The following is a 9433-nucleotide window of genomic DNA, read 5'->3' as shown; positions in this document are numbered from 1 at the left end:
AATTTTCATAGTTAAAACACTGAGTAATTAAGACTCTGTTTTTTTAAAATAGATGTTTCTTTTATGTGGTAAAACAAGTTAATGGAAACAAATTAATTTTATGAAATGGAGATTATATATCATATAAATATGATATTGTCTGAATATATTTTTAATATACATTTTTTATTAAGAATTAATTCTATTTTCCTACTTTTAAAGAAAGACATAAAGTCAGACATTCTCCTAATTATATAATTCTTGACTATATCTACAATATATATGCCATATTTTAGATCCAGAGATAGAAAACTGAAAATGTGATCATGTCTTATTGTCCTTTTTACTTAATAAAATGCTAAATTTTACTTATTTGTGAGTATAAATAATTCTTAATAAGGTATAAATTTTAAACCATTGGAATTTAGCTGTAATAATTTGTATTCATTTTATATCTTCTTATACTTAACAATTTTCTTTTTAAACATATATATTAATAGTATAATTCTGTCATGTTCATTATTTCTAGTGATCCATTTATCAAATATTCTTATCTCCATATCCAGAACAATTTTTCCTAAATTAAAAATAATGTTTTTCAGATAAAAAAAGAAAGCCAGCTAATACAATAGCCCTCTGCTTCTTGCTATTTTCTATTTTCTGGAAGTAGTTATTACATATATTTTGTCCTATGTTCTGCATGCTTACATCAAGAAGAAAATTGGTCTTAGCTATTCTGTCATGACCAGGAAAGGAATTCCCATTTTGTGCACTATTTTCCCCCAAAATAAATTTAGTTCCAACAGAAACTTCCCCAGCACTGTGCTATGACAAAACCACTCTGAACATAATGAGTGCTATTGATCCACAGGTGACCTCATGGTCTCATCTATCTAAAGAGTACACATAATAAAACAATTGATCATCAAATTATTTATGGCCACACAGAAATGAGTGAAGTGACATTGTTATCTCATTAAAAAATACTGCCCCAAAGAGTTTATGGTTTCTCAAACGGCATTCTTCAATGAAGAAACATAGAAACTAGCTGGTTGTCTTAGACCCAACAAATTACCTTTTACACACACACACACACACACACTTCATAAAAGTTGCTGATCAAGAAAATAAAACCATCTCCTTAAATACTATTATAAATTCTAATATATATAAAGGGTAAAATGATTCCCACAGTGAGTACTGATAGTATAATTGTCAACTTTTGTTCTTATTATCATGTATGATAAAGAAACTGCAATCCATCCAGTGAGATCCCATAACTGTAAGGTACTGTGTGGTGAATCCAAAGGCCTCTAGTTGCTTATTTTGGCCTTTGCTCTATGCTGTCTCTACCGTATGGTGTATAAAAGTCTGCTAGGAGAATGCCTACTGGACAGCAGTGGTCTTCATTCAGTGAATTCACCTGTGGATTTATTTTCTAGTCAATTCCCCATTTCCAATATTGAATTCTAATGAAATGACACAGCAATAAGAAATCAGTCTTCGGTGTCAGAAAACTTGGTGCCAAATCTTAGCTCCATCACTTCTTGTTCACACAGAAATTTGCTAAGCTTTAGTTTTCCTCAGTTGTTAGGTATGAACAATAATAGTGCCAACCAGACTTTTTTTTTTTAATAGTAATAAGTTACCAAACCTAGTAGGCGCCCAATAGATACTTGCTAAAGATCATATGTGAAAAGCTTACTCATGACCAATACTCACTGATGACCAATATGTACTGATCATTAAACAACTACTTTTAAATATTTTCAGCTTGATTTTAAGAAGTTGATTTTTTTTAAGGTAGCATTTTTAACTGAAAATAGGAAATCTTAAGACCACAGGCAGGGCTCTACCCAGGGCTCCGTCTGTGAGCCTCACCTTGGTTTTAAAAGTCAGCCTTCCAGAGGAAAGACATAATCTTGTGCCTGCCTAGGACTCCACCTGCTTCATAGAAGCACCAGGAAAATTTCATTTAGCTATTGTCATTCTAGATGAACAAGGTTACTAGGACCTGACAAGTTATGTCCTTGAATGGAAAGACAATGTCCAAAGAACATTGTTTGAAAGGGGACTTTCCTACCTCCTCCTCTGTGCACAATGATTTTATTCCTCCTCCTCTGTGCACAGGCGGATAGTCTCTTCCAATTTACACATCCCCACCCCTTTGCATTTTCATAGAGGCCACCGTTTAGCCTTCTTGATCTGGAGTCACCTGTCTTTTTAGGTGACAGCACCGATGGTTCCACATTCAGAACAAAACTGCCATACCAGGTTCTGTTTCATCCCATGATTGAAAAGCACAAGAGCAACTTCTGTGTTATTTCAAACACACAGAGCTATTCATTGGCAGTTTGAAGTGATTCACTTGATTCAGATGTGAGGCATTATTACTCCTAATCACAATGGGAATGATGTGAGGATCCTGATAATAATTTAAGGAGAAAAATAATAAGATCACATTGGCTGTTACAAGTTAGGAGGTAAAACAGTAACATTTTTACACATAGGGAAGCATCTGTAAAAAAGTATTTGGATTGACTTTGATACTGACATTCAGCACCCAAGCTGTCATCCGCTCGCCAGTGAACTGCAACATGTGGGAGTCTAGAGTCAAGGAGAAACTCAAGTTCAAACACAGTAGGCCATGCTTGATGGTCACATAGATTCTCCCTCAGGGAGGTAACTCTTCAGTGATGTTTGTGGGGTAGAAACAACAAGACAGCGTATTTCTTATTCTGAAATATCTGGGGAATAAATCCTCATATTGTTTGTGATCAAAATGTCATTATGCATGCCTTTCATCAGAGTCATTATCAAACAATATAAAAAGTTTCTCTTCTCTTCATAGGCTTAATTGGTTGACTGGAATGAATTATTTAAAATATTTCAAAGACTCTTAATTCGTGCGGTAATGATACTTTACAATTGGCTTATATATTTGACAGTTAAAATTGTTTGGGGCTCAAAAAAATTAGAAAGCACTTCTGAAGCATCACACGTGGGTTTACATCCCATCTTTCTTATAGAGAATTTTAAAGCCCTGGAATAAGATCTATCATAATATAACTATGCTAGGAGACTGTGTGCTAAGTGTTCTCACCACAAAAAATAATTATATGAGTTAATGCATGTGCGAATGAGCTAGATTAGCCATTCCACACTGCATATATACTTCAAAACCTCAAATTGTACATAATATAATTTTATCTGACAATTTACAAATAAACACACATGATAATTTATCTGGTTTGCTCACCATTTTAATCATGATAGTAGCACAATACATAGTTATAGTCAATATTTGCCACGTGAATGAAAGATCCAATTTTTAAAAATTCTCTAACATCTGATTTCCCCACCCTGAATTTCTTTCTTACTTTCTCCAAGACTGTTAATGGATGAGGAAGAGATTGGGAGAAGTTGAAGCAGAAAAAGGAGAACCAAAAAACTACCACTATTTTCAAAGCTTGTTATTTAGAAATCAATATTATCTTTTATATTTGATGTGGGGGCTATCACATGGGTTAATCTAAGTGCCAGAAAGTGAAGTGTATGTGAGAAATAAAATAAATTTAGAAAAATCAACTAATACACTCAGCAGGACAAATATCCAACAAAAGAAGAAGAATCAGCATTTCGAATAGTCTAATAAGGGGGGAAATGCCTTTGTTTAAATAAAATATGATTTGAAGAAAACACACATTCATGCACAATATTCAAGTTTATTTGATAAATTCACATAATCAAATTTGAATGTATGATGATACATTTAGATGAAAATGAATGTACTCATTTTACCTGACACCATATAAAAATTCCCATGAATTCAGAAAAAAATAGAAACCGTGTGACCTATTTTTCCCAGTGAGGAACAACAATGTGGTGGTGTAATTCAAACAACTCTAGTTCCTATGTTCAAATCCACTTATTTTCCATTTCTCCAGCATATGATATTGCTCAGTCTACCCTGAAGGACAGTTCTGAAAACAGAAGTCAGTATGTAAGAATATTAAACTTACTTTTTCCAAATTGGAGAATCCAATCGGAACTCCATTGGAGCTGGAAACTTTTAAGAAATTTAAGTCTATGTAAAATTCTTAAGGGCCGGAGGGACTCCATGCTGTGGTTTGCTATTTTCTCAAAGTTTTAGAAGACAAAAATCATCACTGTATTACTTTACATAGATGAAATCTAAATGAAGCATTAAGTACTTGTCTCTGACAAGAAAGAAACAATTTTTTTTTTTTTTGGGGGGGGGTACTGGAGAGTGACCCAGTGGTACTTAACCACTGAGCCACATCCCCAGACCTTTAATTTTTTTTTTTTTTTTTTAATATTTAGATACAGGGTCTCCCTAAGTTGCTCATGGCCTTCCTAAGTTGCTGATGCTGGCTTTGAACTTGAGATCCTCCTGCCTCAGAAATTTTTGTCTCATCATGGTCTACTTTGGTGATTTAACTTGATATTCTAACTGGATAAGATGAGAAGGTAAGAAAATGAAAATAAAGACTTTCATCCTCTGGATGCAGTGTGAGTGAATGCAAACTTGAAGCTTTCAGATGGAGAACCGACTGACGCATGTGGACTTTGCAGTATTTATTTTGAAATGAAACACTGTAGTGCATAAAAATCCTGAAAAAAATCATTTTTTGAAAACATAAGCATTTAAAACAAACATGTCTCTTGCTTCAGTGAAGACTAAATAGCCTAAATGTTATAATTGCTTTTAAGTGCCAAGGAAGTTGAAGAAATAAAAGATAAAATTACAGTCACTACTTCCCTCATGAAAAGTCATTCTTTTTGTAATTCAGTAAACAAAGGGGCTTATATAATACTGTTCATCTGTGAAAAATACTTTATTTATGACAAAGATGTCTCTGTGATAAGAATTAATTAAGACCGACCATCTGGTTTGAAGAGTTTTTTTTCTCTAAAAGAGGACAAAAAAGAATTCTTGAATTTTTTTAAAAAGGTAACTTTTTATTAAAGATAGAAAAATAAATAATATAATTTTGATTACTTTAGGAAGAAATGTGTGTGTGTGTTCAGAAAAGGAGGGTATTACCTGGCTCGGATGAAAATGAAATAAATCTATCTAGAGCTGTAGATGTTTCAATCTACATCTATATGTATGTACCATATGTGACTTAAAATATCACTGTTTTAACTTTGAATTTAGACTTTTAAGTGGAATATGTGGGAACTCTGAAAACTTTTGTGTTTAGAATAAAACTTTCACCCACTTCTTTCACCTCCAATCCCATGCAATAGTAAGCTTTTAGAAACTTCTGCCTGTGCTATCACCTTCATTTTTTTTTTTTCTTTCTTGAGTTCTGTCGGAAGTTTCACAGAAAAACTATTGAGTAGCTGGGCATGATGGTCCATCAGCAGCCCAAGAGGCTGAAGCAGGAGGATCTCAAGTTCAAAGCCAGCCTTAGCAACTTAGCAAGGCCCTAAGTAATTTAGCAAGACCCTGTCTCTAAAAATATTAAATTAAAAAGGCCTGGGAGATATATATATATATATATATATCTTCACACACACACACACAACCTTGTCATGAAATTCTTTTTTCTGCTTAATTCTAAATCTTCATAACACCATTATCTTGTTCTACTGCTATGGGTAAAGATATGATCTGTCAGAGTGAGTGACATTGGCCCAGCATTGCATGAACATATTTCTCATCAGGTAAGAGTGGAGCAGGTGGCTTCCCAAATCCAGATTTTTCTTAATCCACTAAATAGATCTGGATTTAAATCACTGTTTTCTTTTCTAGTGATGTTCCCTTAGTCCGTTTAACATGACAGCTATAAATTCCCATGCTATTTCTCATGACAATCTTGCTAGATGTTTATAGAATTTTAGCACAAAGTCTAGTATAGGGAAGGTACTCCATCATGTTAGCCATGTAATCACAATAGATGCTTTTGAAGGAAATTTCCAGTTACATTTCTTAATTTGTCATCAAGATTTCTTGTGAGCAACATGTTGTGTGGATGATCATGTGCATCAATGCAAATATACACATGCTATGTTCAGTGTTATCTTTTTAATTATATATTATAGTTAATGCTTATGATGCTATTAATGAAAAGAAAATTCAGTGTTTTGTTTCCCCCCCTTCTCGAACTACTCAGACAGTCAAAGTTGGGGTGGGGGGTGGAAGCAGGTTCCAGGTGTACCAGATATCCTTAAGAAAAAACAAAGGAATTCTGCAGAGCTGATCAAGTCCCTGAAAGAGAAATTTGCCCCAAAGCTGCTTCAAAAGGCATGGAGGAAGCTTATATATGAAAAAGCTCAGCACCATCACAAGGGATATAGCAGATAAATAGAAGTGAGCTTCACATGTCTAGAATGACAAGAAAAACTCAAGTCTTCAATACTTTTGCACAACTCAAACTGTTTTTTGTTATCAGGATTAGAGGTATCATTGGTATGAGACTAAAGACCCATAAAGAGTTGTAGCTTCTTTGTTTCTGCCAGATCTTCCATGGCACCTTTGTTAAGTGCAATGAGGCTTCCATTAACATGCTGAGCATTGTCAAAGTTTGGGGGTATCCAAACTTGAAGTCAGTAAATGAACTAACCTACTACCATGATTATGGCAAATCAGTAAGAAACAAATTATCTTGACAGGTAACATTTTGATTTCTCCAACTGTTGGCAAATAAGGCACCATCTGCTTGGAAGATCTGTTTCAAGAGATCTGCATTGCTGGAAAATGATTCCAAAAAAACACACCACTTCATGTGGCACTTCACATTACCTTCTCTAGGAGATTAAAGGAAGAAAAAGAAGCAACCACTTTGTAGCAGGTAGAGATGCTGACATAGCATATCAAAACGCTTACTAGAAAGATGAACCAAGGTATCTACCATGATATTTTTGTAACATGGTCAGTTCATAAACAGTGCCTGCTCTCAAACTGGGAAAAACAAAAAGCAAGTTTAATACCTGTAATACTCATTTGTATGTATCAACTTGAGTGAGTAAACACTTAGGAGATTAGCTTTTAATTCAGAAGACTCAAAAAAACCAGATTGTCCTTCCCAGTGTGAGTGGGCCCAATTAAAACAAAAGGCTGAAGAAAGAGAAATTCACTGCAGAAATTCCTCCTGTCTGCCTAAACTAAAACATCTGCCTCATCTTGCCTTCCCCAGCCCTCAGACAGATTTATACCATCAACTCCTCTGATTCCCACACCTTCTGCCTTAGACTAAACTCTACCGCTACCCACCAGCTTTCCTGAGTCTCTAATTTGCAGATAGTATATCTTAGGCTCATAATCATGTAGCCTTTAGCCTTCCTCATAATAAATCTCTTTCTCTCTGAACACACACACACACACACACACACACAGAGTTCTCCCTTGGCATTTGCAAGCCGTTGGTTCCAATATCTCTGCAGATGCTAAGAATTAATGAATGCTCAAATCCCCTCTATGAAATATGAAATGCATGTATGTGCGTATAACCTACACAATCCTCCCATATCAGATGACCAGGATCTAAAAAAAATATAAATTATATATATATATATATATATATTGTTAAATTGTATTGTTTAGGGAATCATGACAAGGAAAAAAAGAATTGTCTGTACATGTTAGCTACAGATGTGATATTTGTTCAAATATTTTCCATCTGTGGTTGGTTGAAACTGTGGATTTAGAATCTGTAGATATGAGATACACATTTATGGGCTATTGCTTCTATTTCTTGAGATAACCGTGACCAAGAAAATACTCATTTACACAAAATATGAGGCTTGGACTAAGTGAGTTGGCTCTCCCAGAGATGGGAATTCACATATTTGTATTCTAGACAATGACTGTTCAGAAACTTCTACCAGCTCTTTGTGTCATTAATAGAACATACGATTTCCTGGACAGATGTGCTTTGTGAGCTTAGGGTTTTTCCTTTCTGCAGAATGTTCCTTTTAAGGAGAGTGTCTGATGAATGTTCTATTGAAACATAAGAGTACGAAATTTCTAAAATTATGCCCAATATGCAGATGTCCCAGGTACAACAGACAAGTTAAGATTCATTGGAAGTATTTGAAGTGTGAGGGTGTGAGGGGACTCAATATCAACTGAAACTGCATTTGGATAAACTGTCAACATTGCATCCGGTAGAACTAAGTCAGGAAACAAGAGATGATAGGTTCATTTTAACAGAGGAGGTTTCATGCAAAGTATTGTTAACTAGGTGTTAGCCAACTGAAGAGTGAGATGATAGCAGCAAAGGATCACAGAGGGCATAACTTCAGGGGCAGCTACCATTCCTAGGTGTGGGAGAACAGAGAAAATGTTAATAAAAGATAGATGCTTGAAAGTCGAGCTTTTTTGCTGCTCAGACTCAAGCCTTTTTGAGGGAGTGTGGGACAGATGGTGCTAGAATGTCTCTGAGCTTAAAAGGGCCCCTGTGCTTGAGAACTAGGTAGATGCCAATTGTTTGGTTCTGCTGCCCCTGAAGTGAGGGGAGGGGAAGGGATGAGGCCGATTCAGCAGATGTTCGAAAATTTAAAGACTGAAACCTTGCTGGGTTGACATGGGCAGGAACCCCAAATGAATAAGGAAGAAACAGGATTATTTTTCCTCCTCCTCCTCTTTCTGCATTCTAGCCTCCCTTACTAATCCTAAGGACACAACCTAACTGGTAGCCACCTGGCAAAGCTACAAGGTCATTTAGAGAGTATTTGACTTAGTGGCTGACAGTCATTAGTAATACAGTTTTATTTTAAAGACAGTTAGAATGTTCCTCTACTAGAAATTCAAAGACAAAATAGTAAATTAACAGAGAATAAATAAAGTTAAATGTAATTTTGAAAAACCCCTAAAAAGATAATGGTGGCATTAACAGCAATATAAGAAAGGCACATGTAAAGAAATGGGGAATTTATATAACTGAGATCAAGTAGTATATACTTCCTATTGTAGCTTGCTTCCTGTGTGTGTGTGTGTGTGTGTGTGTGTGTTGAGGGCAGGCAACTGGGGATTGAATCCAATAGTACTCTACCACTGAGATTCATCCCCAGCCTTTTTTATTAATCTTTAAAGTTTCGAGACAGGGTCTCACTAAGTTGCTGAGGCTGGATTTGAATTGCAATCCTCCTGTCTCAGTCTCCCAAGTTGCCTGCATCACAGATGTGCATGACCACAACCTGCTGCATCCTGCTGTTTTCAAATGGTCCCCCTGCCTTTTCATTACATTTGGTAAGTTTTGAGGCTCAGAAGTAAATGATGTCATTTTTGTGCATATCATAAATAACTCTGAATAGAAATCTGAACCCAGCTCAGCCCATCAAAACAGTTTATTCCCACAACTCCAGCTGATGGACACATCAGTGTTCCTTTGTTGTTCTTAATAATATTTAAACTTGGAATAAGAAAAGATATGAAGCTTCAGTTCTTCTCAGTAAGTGTAGAAAACGTGAATATTGATGCTGC

At 35.4% G+C, this 9433-nt stretch overlaps 1 pseudogene; it reads left to right on the top strand.

Moving 5' to 3' along the window:
• Positions 1-5603: 5603 nt before the first annotated feature.
• Positions 5604-6768, top strand: LOC124086391 (large ribosomal subunit protein uL30-like; annotated as a pseudogene).
• The last annotated feature ends 2665 nt before the right edge of the window (positions 6769-9433 follow it).

Source organism: Marmota monax, unplaced genomic scaffold, assembly GCF_021218885.2.
Source record: "Marmota monax isolate L192 unplaced genomic scaffold, Marmota_monax_Labrador192_F-V1.1 WCK01_AAM20220418_F8-fsc00024, whole genome shotgun sequence".
NCBI classification, from domain to species: domain Eukaryota; kingdom Metazoa; phylum Chordata; class Mammalia; order Rodentia; family Sciuridae; genus Marmota; species Marmota monax.
Note: the sequence above shows the minus strand (reverse complement) of the source record. Positions and strands in the feature narration are given on the sequence as shown.